The following is a 17,370-nucleotide window of genomic DNA, read 5'->3' as shown; positions in this document are numbered from 1 at the left end:
AGGCATTTGGTGCCGTACTTCACTGGAGCTCCGCCGTGCGCCGTGGCCGAGCCACCGTGCGCCATGGACGACGAACCTAGGGTTCGGTAGAGGTTGCGTGTAGGACATGGCTAGATGCGGTTCGTCGAGGCGAGCACGCCGGTGCCATCGGTTTCGCCGGAGGAGTCGCCGTCGGCGAGCTTCACCGTGTTCAGCACCGTCGATGCCGCCTCCCCTGTTCCGTCTCACTGACAAGCGGGTCCGGCTGACAACCGGGTCCCACACGTCAGTGACTGTGTGTTCATAAGGATAGTTCAAATTTTTAGTTTTGAATGCTGTTTTGTAAATTTTGTAACTCCCAATGTGTAGATCCAAATAGTGTGATTCAAATTTTGTTAGACTCATAGTGAGGTCTAGTATTTAAGAAAAATATGTCTTGAGCACATGATGTAGAAATTTTGGATGAATTAAATAGGAACTTGAAAGGTGTTTTTGAATGCATGCAAAATTGTTTAAATCATATCTTGAGTTTCTGTTATCCAAAAATTTTGAAATTTTGTGGGTAAGCTAGTCTTGCTTAGTAGAAGCTCTAGTTAAAATTTGAGAGTCATTGCATGTGTAGTTTTTGAGTTATAGATTTTCCTTTTATCATTGATGGATACTTGTGTGAATTTTTGTAAATTATCTAGGAATCCTATGACCATGAAACTTGGTGGGTAGTATCCTAGTACATTAAGGATGCTAGGAAAAATATGAAATCTGTTGCTTGACACTTTTCACTAAGGTTTCCTAATTATGCCATTTTAAGCCATTATGCCTTATCATTTTTGTGTAGGCTGTTATACTTACTCAAATGGTGTGAAATTTTTATGGTAGTCTACTTAGGGCATGTAGTGTCTACTGTAATTGTTGTAGATTTAATGGTGTAGTTTTCATATATGTTTACTATTTCCTCTAATTAATTAAATAAATTAAGAAAGGTATTAAAAGAAATGTTTTGGGGATGACACCCTACTTTCTGGTGTTCTTGTTATATGAGTGATATGTGAGTAGAGTTAGTTTTGTCCAATTATGTGTTTACATCATAAGTTATTAATTATTTCGTTGCATTATGTCCCTCTGCACAGATCTGGGGACTTTAGGAAGTTCCCCATGATATTTTGGTTTTCTGTGAATGTGATGAATACAAGAGTTGTAGATAATTTATGTATTTAGCTCCTGTCAAAATTTGAGGGCATTTGGCCTAGTAGTTTAGAAACTACAGCTATTTAAAGTTAGGTTCCAGTTTGGCTTACTCTCTGCCTTGTGAGGACTGAGTTCTGTTGATCAAAGAATTCGACTTGGTAAAGTGTTGAATCATGCTTTGAGGTCTGAAAATGAGTTGTAGACAATTTCATAAGCTTTCTAGATTATCTTGTTTCAAGTCATTTGGATTTATAAATCTCCAGTTATGGCTAGTTTACTGTACCGCTACATAGTCTTCATTTTTCTGAAATACAAATGCTTGAGTGTATGCTTGATGCAATGTTCTCGTTGATTGCTTAGGGGTTAGCCTAACTTGAGAATATGCTTAGGTGCAGGTGCTAGGTCATTAACGGAAGATGAGCAATTATACATTAGGTTGTATAAACTTGGTAAGTGAAAGTGATTTGAATAGGGCTTAAGTTGGAATATGCAAACTACAGCGAACATGTGCAATCCCCGAGCATCCCGGACATTCATTCATGTGCATCCATGATATTTATCTTGCGCATTCATGCAATAGGTGTGCCGGAGGGAGTGACACTTCTAGAGTTTAAGGGAGCCAACCAGGAGGAGGAGCCCAAGGTGCAGGAAGCCGACGAAGCAGCCACCACGGATGAGTTGCCCGAGTGCCCTGACCACCAGCCTTCCTCGTTCCTGAATGGCAAGACCTGGAGCATATTAAGCCTCCCATGTTTTTTACAAATACATTGAGTATCTTTTATTGTTGATGATGCATTAAGTATAGGAATTGGTTGGAACCAATTGCTGCATTATATATCCTTCCTTGTCCAGATATCACACTGGAATCCTATTTAAGTTCAGGACGGGTTAAATGCTTAGCCATGCTTAGTGCGGTAGAAGTCAGGTGATTTCCTGTCACCTGCGAGCTTTAGGATGAGGTGGATCACGGTTGGCTATATTTGCTATCATGGAAAAGAACCATGTGAATAATGAATTAAGACCGGGTGGGGTCTTGTGTAGGTTTGAACATAGTGACTCCGTCTGAGTCGTTTAAGGACCGATACGCTATACATCCTCATGTGATGTTGAACGCAGCCTAACACTTAGCTGGCCAGATAAGTCGTTCCGACTTCAAACACAGGGGTCTGCAATCTAGATGGAAGTAAGGATGTGCAGGGAGCCATTGGCGTAAGCCCAAGGGCGGGTTAAGTCACCGAGCACTCATGGCAGAGTGGTTCTCTGATTTTGTGGCACTATTCAGACTCACAACTCCTAAATCATACCAAAGGTGACTTGTTTGCGACCCTGATGGGGGAAGTAGGGTTTGTGTTTAGGAATACCCCTCTAGCTGGATAGGAATCGATTCGAATCGCCGTCTCTCCCGGATAGTGAGAACTTGACTGAGCAGCGGCAACGTAGATTCAATTAATTTAATGATATGGTTAAATGGATGATGATGATAAGGTTGCCACAATGAATACCTGATATGGTTATTAATGTTTGCACCCTAATAAAATGATTGCTTAGTATAGGTGCTAATATAGTTGATAGGTTAATGGCTAAAAGTCACTGCTAGTTCGGGTTAAGAGTTGATCATTATTACTTATGCTTTTCTGCAAAAAGAAAGTGTCAGCCAGATCCACTACATTAAGCTATGCATAATCCTTGGTTTCGTTTGTTTTGGTTTTCGACGGGTAAGTCTAGCTGAGTACATTCTCGTACTCAGGGTTTATTCCCTCTTGTTGCAAATGACCTCCTATATCAGGGATTATGTAAGTATTGTCTCCACCCGATGGGTGATGAAGACTAGATCATGGGCATGATCTCTGTTCTCTTATCTGAATGCTTTTGCGGGCTGTGATCAGCAAACTAGTATGTGTATTTGAACTCGGGTGTTTAAGTTAAACTATTTGCTTCCGCATGTTTACAAGACTTGTTTTGTAATAACGATGACTCTGTGATGATGTAATCTATTTGCGAACATCTACAAAATGTTGTATCGTACGATATGTTATGTTGAATTACTGTGATCTTGGTTGTATGCAAGTTGGTTTGAAATCCTTCGAGATTTCGGTTGACTACCGGGTTTATATGGGCTCAAGTTCAAGAATTTGATCGTTTCGGCGATTGTTTTTGTACTTGTGCTCTTATAAATTGGTCGGTTCTATGACAGCTGGTATCAGAGCTAGATTCAACATTAAACATGTCTTATGGCTATTTAAAACAAAAGCTTTTGTTGTTAAAACGGTTTTCCAACTTATAGTTATATATAAGTGTTCAAAAATCAAAAAATTTATGGTATACTGGTGATCACATCCCTTATAGCCCACTTAAGGACTTCTAGGTGGCTTATATATAATGACTAACTTGGGGGAATTGATTGTTTCTATTTTGTCGTCCATGCGGCGTGATATTGCATGGGTGCCATTCGTTTGAATGGTAATGTATGGATCAATTGCCTCTACGCTATAGTAAGTGTGAGTTGCGAGAGCATGACCATCCAACCGTCGGTCTAGGGGAGAGCTAGTTGTGGTTACTGGAGTATTTACATGTTGCATACATGTATATATGAAGGTACTTAATTGTGGGTATATTTGTTGGGTAGTTTGGCTACCGAAGTATATATATCTGGGGATGTATATATGGAGAGTATCTTAGTTACTACTTGTGTAATTAGCATTATATCTTGTTGGGTTGGGCTGCAATGAAGTTTTCTGCAGGTACGCTAACAACGCACTGTGTAGATCGACTAGTTACCGCTAATTGAGAGAACGTATGTATGCCACCATATATTCTGCTAAAGCTTAAATTTACATAGGTCTGTGAGGGCATACGGAACGTGCATGCATCATATTCACTCATGTCATTCATATTGCATTACTCCCTCCCTTATAATTGCTCATCCCAAGTGTAAAGTGCAATCTCTCAGCAAAATAATCCTCTCACGTGAATTACATCCCTTTTTGATACAGATGGCTGCGCCCATGTTTCCTACTGGTAGTAGCACCTTTTTGGACCAGTTCGGTACTCCCACATTGCTCTGGAGGGTGCTTAGTTCAGTTGGGTATTTGGAGGCACCCTGCTACATGTGGAGGCAGGCAATACCATTGGGAGATGTACCATGGTACGTCGTGACCTTTATTGTGCCACAAAACCCCACAAGACCATTGTGGCATGAGTGGAGCATTGAGACTGATGGATGTAGTCCATGGGAAGCCGCTCAGGTTGCTACCCTTGATGTGCTGATGGATATAGCACAAAGCTTCAGGGATGAGTTAGTGGGTGGACCAGCTTCCTCCATTCCCCGAGTGTCTCCTACTGAGGCTGAGTGGACTCAGGACGTTGGTCAGGCCTTGGTTCATGGCCATGGCGAACGTGTGCAGAGCGACAATGCCGGAATGAGTGCTATGATGGCAGTCTTGAAGCTTTGTCGAGTCAGGCAAAACACCCTCTCTAGTGCGCTAGATGAAGCTGGCAAGGCAATGGCAGCTCAGCACAAGTTCAGGTTGCGTGCCCGCAAGTATCATCGTAGGGCAGATGCATGTGGGAGAGCTCAGCAAGAAGTTGAGGAGATTCGCGGTATTGCAAATTATCGTCTGCAACAGTGGGGTCAAACAGCACATGAGAGAGACGAGCTTCATAACCAGCTGATGAACCTCACTATTGAGAGAGATGAGGCTGCACAAGAATTGGATCATGTGACCCATCATAGGGATGCAACTTTAGAGTTAGCAGAAGAAATACGTCGGGGTTGGATTTTGGCTAACCACAACACCTTTCAAAGGGAGCAAGCACTACAAGAATAGCTTGAAGAGCTTCAGGTTGAGCACCATCAGCTGCACAATCGTCTGTTTCCTATTCCTCGCCCCATACCAAGGTATCCAAATGTGGGTGGACAACAAGTGATTGAGGCCGATGAGGAAGAAGAGGACGTGCAGACGGATGACAATGCAGCTGAGCCTGCAAATGATGAAGAAGAGGAAGACCCAGAAGAAGTCCAAGGTGTCTCCTATGTGGACAGTGATCACTTCGACGAGTAGTTAGTTAGCAAGTCTCAGTAGTTAAGCTTTTGCAGTCATTGATGTAATGAACTTAAGTACAAAGACTAATGTTGGATGTACCCTGTTAAATTCGAACTCGGCATGTAATGTACTTTAATTCACTCCCTTCGGGATGCATATCATAATGGTTAAGTTTAAAACTTGTCATGTTGGAATGCACTGCATATGGCACTAGTAATCTACTTGATGATGTGGTGATTGGAGAATGAATTATTGCCTCTATTTATTGTATGAAGTTTTCATTCTCATCAGTAAATTTAGTTTGGCACGATTATATTGTTCCTCTCCAATGTGCTGACATCATCAATAATTACTGGTTGCGCATTGTGTAGATGCCTCGTACTTGTTCCACCGGTGCGGGTGATGATGATGATCTTCCACCACCACCACCCACACCAACGGAATTAATAGCAGTGCTTGTGGAAGGACAGCACACTATGGCTAAGGCTCTCCATACGATTGTGAATCGGGATGGCTGTGGTCCACGCCAAGGACCGGAACCAAATCAATACAGTGATTTCAAGGATTTCCTTGACACGAAACCCCCGATCTTCAAGGAGGCTGAGGAGCCTCTACAAGCTGATAAGTGGTTGAATACTCTCGAGCAGAAGTTCTGTCTGCTCTGCTAGACTAAGGTGCTGAAGACTGAGTACGCATCTCACCAACTGCATGGGCCAGCTGGCATTTGGTGGAGCCACCATCGGTCCACTATGCCCGCTAATGCCCAAATCACTTGGGATCAGTTCAAGTATGCTTTTAAGGGAAATTACATTCCTCCTGGTCTCATGGCGATTAAGCATACAGAGTTCATGAAGCTAACCTAGGGGAACAAGAGCTTGAATGAATACCTACAGTCTTTCAACAACCTTGCAAGGTATGCTACCGAGTTTGTGGACACCGATGCCAAGAAGATTGCTAGCTTCAAGCGGGGACTTAGCCACAAATTAATGAAGACCATGGGGAATTGCAAGTGTGCTCATTTTAATGAGTTTGTGAGTGATGCTTTATCGCAAGAGAACAACAATGCTATGTATGCTACTTTGAAAAGTCGTAAGCGGGCCTATGAGGAAGGCGCCTCACAATCCAAGGCTCCAGTCGCACTGAGGGCTCCATTCCGTCCTCCAGCGTCAGCCGCCAAGTTTCACCCACCGTTGAAGAAGAATCCTGCCAAGACTGGGTTTCGCAAGGCATTTACAGTTGCTCTTCCCAAGGGCACTACCAGTCAAGGCAGTTCTAGTGTGCCACCAAGCAACATGCCATGCTAGAATTGCAACAAGCCAGGCCACTGGTCGAGGAAGTGTCCTTACCCTAAGAAGAACAACTACCAAGGTGGCCGTCAGGGGCAAGTGAATCACACTAATATTACTGAGATTCCTTCAGGAGAGGTAGTGACTGCTGGTAACTTTCTAATTGATCAACACCCCGCAGTTGTACTATTTGATTCAGGTGCTTCGCATTCCTTTATTAGTCCAGCATTTGCATCCAAGTTTATGCAGAAAACATATACTATTGAGGGTGAGGGTTATTGTATTAGGGCTGCCAGTGGTATTATCCCAACCAAGCTGGTAGTTGGGGACGTACAATTTGAGATAGAGGGGTGAAGTTATTAGGTTGATCTGGTAGTTTTACCGAGACTAGGTATCGATGTGATATTGGGAATGAATTGGATGAGCCATCATGGAGTGCTTATTGATACATTGACTAGGGTAGTCATGCTTAGAGATCCTGGTAATCAGGAAGGTTTTCTAGTACAGTTACCCTGAGACATTAATCTTTCTTGCACAACCAATGCGGTGCAAGCAAAGTCTCTGGCAGATATCCCCATTATGTGTGACTTTCTGGATGTTTTTCCCGATAATTTGCCTAGATTGCCCTTGGATCGGGAAGTGGAGTTCAAGATAGAGTTGCTTCCTAGCATAGCTCCCATCTCTAGAAGGCCATATAGAATGCCTCCCAATGATCTAGCCGAACTTAAGACCCAGTTGAATGAACTTCTAAAGAAAGGCCTTATCCATCCTAGTTCATCTCCGTGGGGGTGCCTAGCTATCTTTGTGAAGAAGAAGGATCAGTCTCTACGCATGTGTGTAGATTATATACCCTTGAATGCTGTTATAATCAAGAATAAGTACCCTCTGCCATGCATAGATATCTTATTTGATTAGTTGTCTAAAGCAAAAGTCTTTTCCAAGATTGATTTGAGATCTGGGTATCATCAAATCAAAATTCGGCCTAAGGATGTCCGAAAAACCGCATTCTCTACAAGATATGGTCTATATGAGTACCTGGTTATGTCTTTTGGATTGATCAATGCCCCCGCACATTTTATGTATCTGATGAATTCAGTGTTTATGCCCGAGTTGGACAAATTTGTGGTGGTATTTATAGATGATATCCTGGTCTATTCTAAGAATGAAGAAGATCATGTTGAACATTTGCAGGTGGTTCTCACTAGATTGCGGGAACACCAGCTGTATGCAAAGTTTAGCAAATGTGAATTTTGGCTTCGTGAGGTACCTTTTCTTGGACACGTGTTATCCGATGGTGGAATTATGATTGATCCCACCAAGGTGCAAGAGGTGTTGAACTGGAAGGCTCCAATCTCGGTGCATGAGGTCCAGAGTTTTCTAGGGTTGGCTAGCTATTATCGTCGCTTCATCCTAGATTTCTCTAAAATAGCCAAGCTTATGACTCGGTTGCTGCAAAAAGACATGAAGTTTGTCTAGACTTCTGAGTGTGATGCGGCTTTCCACACCCTATGAACTCTTCTAATGTCGGCTCTAGTTTTGGCACAATCAGATATCGAGAAACCTTTTGATGTGTTCTATGATGCATCAGGTATTGGGTTAGGAGGTGTTCTTATGCAAGAGGGTAGAGTCATTGCTTATACCTCTCGCCAACTTTGGAAGCATGAAGTGAATTATCCAACGCATGACTTGGAACTCGCTGCCGATGTTCATGCTTTGAAGGCCTGGGGACATTATTTACTTGGCAATGTGTGCAACATCTACACTGATCATAAAAGTCTCAAGTACATCTTCACTCAACCAGAGTTGAATATGCGTCAGAGAAGATGGCTCGAGTTGATCAAGGATTATAACCTCCAAGTGCACTATCACCCTGGCAAGGCAAACATCGTGGCAGATGCCTTAAGCAGGAAGTCTCATTGCCACTCATTGATTGAGAGTGATGTCCATTTGTCAAAGCTCCTTCATCCTGTAGTCCTTCACAACATCACTGTCAGTTGTACTCTACAGAGTCGAATTATTGAGCTATAGAAGACAGATGCTGGTGTGTTTCACATCAAGCACAAGATGAAAGAGTAAGAAACCAAACATTTTCGAGTAGATGAGGAAGGTGTGTTATGGTTGAAGGATAGGTTGGTGGTTCTGAAGGATAGAGAACTTAGAAATCAAATCATATCCGAAGCCCATTCCTCTAAATTATCTATTCATCCTGGTAGTAGCAAAATGTATCATGATTTGAAGCCTCGATTTTGGTGGACCAAAATGAAGAAAGAGATAGCCGCTTATGTGGCTAGGTGTGACACTTGTTGTTGGGTCAAGGCTGTGCACATGAAAGCTGGATTACTTCAGCCACTCTCTATCCCAGGTTGGAAATGGGAGGAGATCAGTATGGATTTTATTGTTGGACTCCCTACCACTCAGAGGAATTTTAACTCCATTTGGGTGATTGTAGACCGACAGACCAAGTCTGCATACTTCATTCCTGTCCGCATAGAATTCTGTCCAACCGACTATGCGGAGTTATACTTCAATCAGATAGTCCGACTCATGGGATTCCTCATACTATTGTCTCGGATAGAGGACCACAGTTCACTGCTCGCTTTTGGGAGCACTTACTTGGATTGTTAGGAACTAAGCTAGTAAGAAGTTCTGCCTATCATCCGCAAACCAATGAGCAAACTGAACGAGTGAATCAAATCTTAGAAGATATGTTGAGAGCATGTGCCATCTCGGCTAAGGGCTCAGGGGAAAAATGGTTGCCCCTAGCTGAATTCTCATACAATAACAATTATCAAGAGAGTATCAAGATGGCACCGTTTGAAGCTTTGTATGGTCAGAAGTGTAGAACCTCGTTGAACTGGGTAGAAGCCGGGGAAAGGAGATATTATGGAATTGATTTTGTTCAAGAAGCTGAAGAACAAGTCCGTACTATCCAAACCCACATGGCCGCAGCTCAAGCTCGGTAGAAAAGTTATGCTGATCGACGTAGAAAACCTATTAAGTTCGTAGTTGGAGACTTTTTATCTAAAAGTCTCACCTATGAAGAGTGTCCAACGCTTCGGTGTAAAGCGAAAGCTTGCACCGAGATATGTTGGTCCATTTGAAATCATTGGACAAAGTGGTAAGGTGGCGTACAAGATTCAATTACCTCCTGAGATGAGTGCTATCTTCAATGTCTTTCATGTATCCCAATTGAAGAAATGTCTTCGCGTCCCTGAAGAGAGAGTTCCATTGGGGGATATCGAGTTAAAATCTGATTTGACCTTGAAGAAAAGCCGGTCTGAGTGATTGACACTCATGAGCGAGTGACTCGGAGTCGGGTGGTCAAGTTTTACAAAGTCATGTGGAGTAATCAGGGTAGTGAACGCGATGCAACATGGGAAAGGGAGATTATTTGAGGGATGGTTATAAGGAATTCTATCAACAATGGTACGCTTTTCAAATCTCAGGACGAGATTTTTATAAGGGGGAGGGCTGTAACACCCTAGGTGTTTGCCTTCCACATTTGCACTTGCATTTCATGAACATGAGCATCATTCATCCATTCATAAGCTTATGTTGCCTGAAACATGTTTTTGAAACATCGCAACGTATCGTTATATTTCATGTGTGTTGTTTCCATTATGAAATGAAAAGTGTGCAACATGTGCAACTCACTTTAGTGAAACAAAGTTAGTTAATACCATGCAACAAGATCATGAAACATGTGAAACATGACTATGAAACAAGTGTAACATTTCATGTGTTTTTCATTGTTTCAATACATACCATGCTTGATTCTTGTGTGACCAATGTATGGTGTGGCTAAAAATTCTTTTTAAGTAACTTAGTTACACCTAGAATGTCATTTGGAACATTGTTCATGTTGATCATTTTGCCTAATTAGGTTCCCAAGTCATGGTTTGACCAATTTTGACCCCTAAACCCTTTTGTTTAACTATTTAAAAAGTGTAGCTTAGGATGTTTGCATGTCTGAGCAACCAAAAACAAAGTTGTAGCAAATTTGATAAGGAACAAACTTTGTTCAGAAGTCAAGTCATGAAAATGTGCACAACATATTCAAAAAGGACCCACAAGTCAGCATTGAAGGTGGATTCAACACTTGAAAAATTTCTCAGTCCTAAGTACATTTCTAGTTTGATCGAGCCAACTTTGGCTTGATGTAACTCCTGATTTGGTGAATTAGACTATGATCCTTGAATAGAAGTTGAAGATGGAAGGTAGGGCTACAACTTTCATGAACATTTCTTCCACTAACTCATCTCAGATTAGGAACTAATCACTGTCAAACTTTGCCTGTTAGTCGGTGCTGTTGAAACCTGAAACGCGAAGTTCAGGCCGGTCATGGCCGACCGAGGCCAGAAGGTGGCCGCCGCGTGGCCACCACGCGCCCGATTCGCCCTGACCACGCCGTGCGCTGGTCGTCTTGAACTAGAGGACGCCCTGCTGCCCTCCGTGCGCACTCTGCCTCCTCCTTCACTTCTTCTGCTCGCCAGAAGCGCCGAAGCGGAGCCACCGCCTGCCATTGTCCCACTGAGCAGCTCCGCCGACGCATAGCACGCTCGCCATCTCCTTCTACCTCGCTCCAGCTAGCCGGAAGCTTCGCATTGCTTAGCTCCATCATCTGCACCAACTTGTTGTGTCAAATCAACCTTAGGTGAGGACCCCTGGCCAGTTTTCGAAGCCGTAGCCATGGCCATACCTCGCTGGAGTTGTGATTCGTCATGGCCAGCGCATCACCGCACCGATCCTTCTTCCCTTGCCTTTGTTCTGTCTTCTCTAGCATGCATAGTTGCTCTAGTGATGATGTTACCGATGAAGCCAGTCCGGCTGAGCCAGAACACGGCCGCACACCGCCATGCCATGGTCGCTACCGGTGACCTCCCATGGCCACGCTCGAGCACTTCACCTTAGCCTATAGCGGTAGCATAGATCGGTCCACCATGATCCTAGGAGGCCTACGTGCACCTTAACTGGGCATTTGGCGCCGTACTTTGTCGGAGCTCCGCCGTGCGCCATGGCCGAGCCGCTGTGCGCCATGGACGACGTACCTAGGGTTCAGTAGAGGTTGCGTGTAGGACATGGCTAGATGCGGTTCGTCGAGGCGAGCAAGCCGGTGCCATCGGTTTTGCCGGAGGAGTCGCCGTCGGCGAGCTTCGCCGTGTTCAGCACCGTCGAAGCCGCCTCCCCTGTTCTGTCTCACTGACAAGTGGGTCCGACTGACAACCGGGTCCCACACGTCAGTGACTGTGTGTTCATAAGGATAGTTCAAATTTTCAGTTTTGAATGCTGTTTTGTAAATTTTGTAACTCCCAATGTGTAGATCCAAATGGTGTGATTCAAATTTTGTTAGACTCACAGTGAGGTCTAGTATTTAAGAAAAATATGTCTTGAGCACATGATGTAGAAATTTTAGATGAATTAAATAGGAACTTGAAAGGTGTTTTTGAATGCATGCAAACTTGTTTAAATCATATCTTGAGTTTCTATCATCCAAAAATTGTGAAAGTTTGTGGGTAAGCTAGTCTTGCTTAGTAGAAGCTCTGGTTAAAATTTGAAAGTCATTGCATGTGTAGTTTTTGAGTTATAGATTTTCCTTTTATCATTGATGGATACTTGTGTGAATTTTTGTAAATTATCTAGGAATCCTATGACCATGAAACTTGGTGGGTAGTATCCTAGTACCTTAAGGATGCTAGAAAAAATATGAAATCTGTTGCTTGACACTTTTCACTAAGGTTTCCTAATTATGCCATTTTAAGCCATTATGCCTTATCATTTTTGTGTAGGTTGTTATGCTTACTCAAATGGTGTGAAATTTTTATGGTAGTCTACTTAGGGCATGTAGTGTCTACTGTAATTTTTGTACATTTAATGGTGTAGTTTTCATATATGTTTACTATTTCCTCTAATTAATTAAATAAATTAAGAAATGTATTAAAAGAAATGTTCTGGGGACGAACACCCTACTTTCTGGTGTTCTTGTGATATGAGTGATATGTGAGTAGAGTTAGTTTTGTCCAATTATGTGTTTACATCATAAGTTATTAATTATTTCGTTGCATTATGTCCCTCTGGACAGATCTGGGGACTTTAGGAAGTTTCCCATGATATTTTGGTTTTCTGTGAATGTGATGAATACAAGAGTTGTAGATAATTTATGTATCTAGCTCCTATCAAAATTTGAGGGCATTTGGCCTAGTAGGTTAGAACTATAGCTGTTTAAAGTTAGGTTCCAGTTTGGCTTACTCTCTGCCTTGTGAGGACAGAGTTCTGTTGATCAAAGAATTCGACTTGGTAAAGTGTTGAATCATGCTTTGAGGTCTGAAAATGAATTGTAGACAATTTCATAAGCTTTCTAGATTATCTTGTTTCAAGTCATTTGGATTTATAAATCTCCAGTTATGTCTAGTTTACTGTACCGCTACATAGTCTTCATTTTCTGAAATACAAATGCTTGAGTGTATGCTTGATGCAATGTTCTCGTTGATTGTTTAGGGGTTAGCCTAACTTGAGAATATGCTTAGGTGCAGGTGCTATGTCATTAACGGAAGATGAGCAATTATACATTAGGTTGTATAAACTTGGTAAGTGAAAGTGATTTGAATAGGGCTTAAGTTGGAATATGCAAACTACAGCGAACATGTGCAATCCCCGAGCATCCTAGACATTCATTCATGTGCATCCATGATATTTATCTTGCGCATTCATGCAATAGGTGTGCCGGAGGGAGTGACACTGCTGGAGTTCGAGGGAGCCAACCAGGAGGAGGAGCCCGAGGTGCAGGAAGCCGACGAAGCAGCCACCGCGGAGGAGTTGCCCGAGTGCCTAGACCACCAGCCTTCCTCGTTCCTGAAAGGCAAGCCCCGGAGCATATTAAGCCTCCCATGTTTTTACAAATACATTGAGTATCTTTTATTGTTGATGATGCATTAAGTATAGGAATTGGTTGGAACCAATTGCTGCATTATATATCCTTCCTTGTCCAGATATCGCACTGGAATCCTATTTAAGTTCAGGACGGGTTAAATGCTTAGCCATGCTTAGTGCGGTAGAAGTCAGGTGATTTCCTGTCACCTGCGAGCTTTAGGATGAGGTGGATCACGGTTGGCTATATTTGCTGTCGTGGAAAAGAACCATATGAATAATGAATTAAGACCGGGTGGGGTCTTGTGTAGGTTTGAACATAGTGACTCTGTCTGAGTCATTTAAGGACTGATACGCTGTACGTCCTCATGTCATGTTGAACGCAGCTTAACACTTAGCTGGCCGGATAAGTCGTTCCGACCGTGAAGCCTAGTAGCTCGGTTCAGGCCGAGGACGCGAGCAGGGGTCCGCAATCTGGATGGAAGTAAGGATGTACAGGGAGCCATTGGTGTAAGCCCAAGGGCGGGTTAAGTCACTGAGCACTCATGGTAGAGTGGTTCTTTGATTTTGCAGCACTGTTCGGACTCGTGACTCCTGAATCGTACCAAAGGTGACTTGTTTGCGACCCTGATGGGGGAAGCAGGGTTTGTGTTTAGGAATACCCCTCCATCTGGATAGGAATCGATTCGAATCACCGTCTCTCCTGGATAGTGAGAACTTGACTAAGCAGCGGCAACATAGATTCAATTAATTTAACGATATGGTTAAATGGATGATGATGATAAGGTTGCCACAATGAATACCTAATATGATTATTAATGTTTGCAACCTAATAAAATGATTGCTTAGTACAGGTGCTAATATAGTTGATAGGTTAATGGCTAAAAGTCACTGCTAGTTCAGGTTAAGAGTTGATCATTATTACTTATGCTTTTCTGCAAAAACAAAGTGTCAGCCAGATCCACTACATTAAGCTATGCATAATCCTTGGTGTCGTTTGTTTTGGTTTTCAATGGGTAAGTCTAGCTGAGTACATTCTTGTACTCAGGGTTTATTCCCTCTTGTTGCAGATGACCTCCTATATTAGGGATTCTGTAAGTATTGTCTCCACCCGGCGGGTGATGAAGACTAGATCATGGGCATGATCTTTGTTCTCTTATCTGAATGCTTTTGTGGGCTATGATCAGCAAACCAGTATGTGTATTTGAACTCGGGTGTGTAAGTTAAACTATTTGCTTCCGCATGTTTTCCAAGACTTGTTTTGTAATAACGATGACTCTGTGATGATGTAATCTATTTGCGAACATCTATGAAATGTTGTATCGTATGATATGTTATGTTGAATTACTGTGATCTTGGTTGTATGCAAGTTGGTTTGAAATCCTTCGAGATTTCGATTGACTACCAGGTTTATATGGGCTCAAGTTTGAGAATTTGATCATTTCGGCGATTGTTTTTGTACTTGTGCTCTTATAAATTGGTCAGTTCTATGACAACACAATAAACAAATTTACTAGACAGTGCTTACTCGAAACACCGACAAGATAGTACATGTACAATAGAACATTGTAAGTAGAGGAGAGGATTGTGACGCCTAAAAGGGGGGTGAATTAGGCAACTTAAAAATCTAACTCCTAAACTATGTCCTCTTTTTCTAACCCTAGCAAAACATATGCAAAAGATAAACTATCTAAATGTGCAACTACAGTTTTGCTAGTGTGTTGCTATCTCTACCACAAAAGGAGTAATACAAATAATATAAATGCGGAAGCTAAAGAGCAAGGTAGAGATATGCAAACTCCCATCGATGACTCTAGTATTTTTACGGAGGTATCGAGAAGCACGCAAGCTTCCCCCTAGTCCCCATTCGAGCCCCTCGCAAGGAATCCCTCGCAAGGGCCAAGCTCCCGGTCGAGTAACTCCGTGGATAGCCTTAGGCCTTCCCCACGTGCAAGTGGGTCTCCAACATGCCTTCTGACAAGCCTCTCCCGGATGCTCCCCGTCGTCTTCACTTTCAAGCTTCTAGCCAAAACGGCATGGGCCTTGTTCCCTCCGGTACACGGTGGTGGCCACACCACAAACGCGGTTGGTGTGATCTCATAAGACTACAAGCCTGTTCGATGTACAACAATGGTGCTTGCAACCACCGAGTGGTAATAGGTATGCAAACCTCACTAAACACTAGGCCTAAACCTAGAGCAAGCGCATAAGCGGTGGTCTAATCAACCTAAGCACTTCACAAAGCACCTACGCTAATCACCTAATAAAACACTAAGCACTATGCAAGTGGAGATCACTAAAATGGTGTATCAACACCCTTGGTATGTTTCCTTAGCTCCACACATCTCAAATGGCCAGTTGGGGGTTGTATTTATAAGCCCCACTAAGAAAGTAGCTGTTGGGGATGAAATCCAACTTTTCTGCTACTGACCGGATGCTGGAGTTGTCCTAATTGGACGCGTCCGATCATCCTGACCGTTGGAGCCACGAACAACTGATCAAATGCTGCCAGCATCCGGTCACTTGCCATCGGACGCGTCTGGTCGCAAGTTCGCCGCTCTGGATCCTCTCTATACTTGATCGGACGCTGCTATCTGGTGTTTGGTCGGTTTACCACCAGTGTCCGATCGGTGCTACTATTGCCAAGCCTCTTATTGAAGCATTCAGTTGCTTTTCGTCAATGTCTGGTCCAGTGTCTGGTCACTACTGCTATTGCCGAGCCTCCTTATTGGAGCGTCCGATCGCTCTCCTCCAGTGTCGTCGCTTCTGTGAGATTGTTTCTTCACGATCTTGCATGCGGCTTGGTTCCTATCTTCGTGCTTGGACTTTGCTTGATATTTTGGGACTTCTCTTGTGCTCCTAAGGTCTTGCTTAAGGTGTTGATCATTGGATCATCACGTCGCCTTTGTCCAAGTCACGCCTTGCATCCTATTGAACTACAAAACAATCACTTGCAAATTCATTAGTCCAATTTGGTTGTGTTGGTCATCAAACACCAAAATCCAAAGTAAATGGGCCTAGGGTCCATTTTTCTTACAATCTCCCCCTTTTATGTGATTGATGACAACACGACCAAAGCAAGTAAATAATAAAAATTTTGAATTTAAAACCTATCTACTTGCTAGGATGCAATCCAAGGGGCAATGTTATATGATGCTAAAGGATACTACTTGTAAGACTACATAAAAATTTATCTTGCCCTTGCAAATGTCCCTATGTCGTATTATGGATTTAAGCCTAGCTTCCTATAAATTTTCCCATTACATTGGCTAATCGATAATCCACTATCCTCCCTTTCTCGGACCATTACCACTTGTAGACACCACTTGTAGACCATTACCACTTGTAAATGATCTAGCTTTCGGTCCTACACATTAATGCTTGCTTTTGGTCCTCTAAATTCTCCCCCTTTGGAATCAAATACCGAAAAGGAAGACATTAGTAGCACAAGGGAGGGTCAACCTTTGTGATCCTTTGTGTGTAGAGTGAAATAGATAACCAAATTTGACTCTCACATTATATAGACTAAGCTCCCCCTAAATATGTGCATACATATGATAGAAGGCAAAGCATATGCATAATTGGCAAAGTATTGCACAAGGGAATTTAATTTATATAATGCATGGAGAAAGCATATAAATATCAAAATGAAATCAACATGATGATATTGGTTTAGAAATACCACATGTAGAAATCAACACTTGCAATCAGTGGTGGATATTTGAAGCATGATGCTTAAATCTGGTGACTCCATTTTCCTTGCAATGAGACTACTACACACATGATAAGCTTGAAAAGGTGTTAGTCTCAAAGCATCCAACTTGTAGAGCAACCTCTCCCTAAATTGGTGGACACAAGTATGGAATACTTGTAGGAAACATGCACATTGATTTTAGAATAAAAAATACCACTTGAAGATGACATCACATGAATGTGAGAGTCATTTTTGAAGGTGATATTTGGGAGAAATTATCTACAATTTGGACTTTGGCACATATTAGATGAACAATTGA

This window comes from Miscanthus floridulus, chromosome 10 (assembly GCF_019320115.1).
Source record: "Miscanthus floridulus cultivar M001 chromosome 10, ASM1932011v1, whole genome shotgun sequence".
In the NCBI taxonomy this organism is placed as follows: domain Eukaryota; kingdom Viridiplantae; phylum Streptophyta; class Magnoliopsida; order Poales; family Poaceae; genus Miscanthus; species Miscanthus floridulus.
This window is presented reverse-complemented; position numbering follows the sequence as displayed.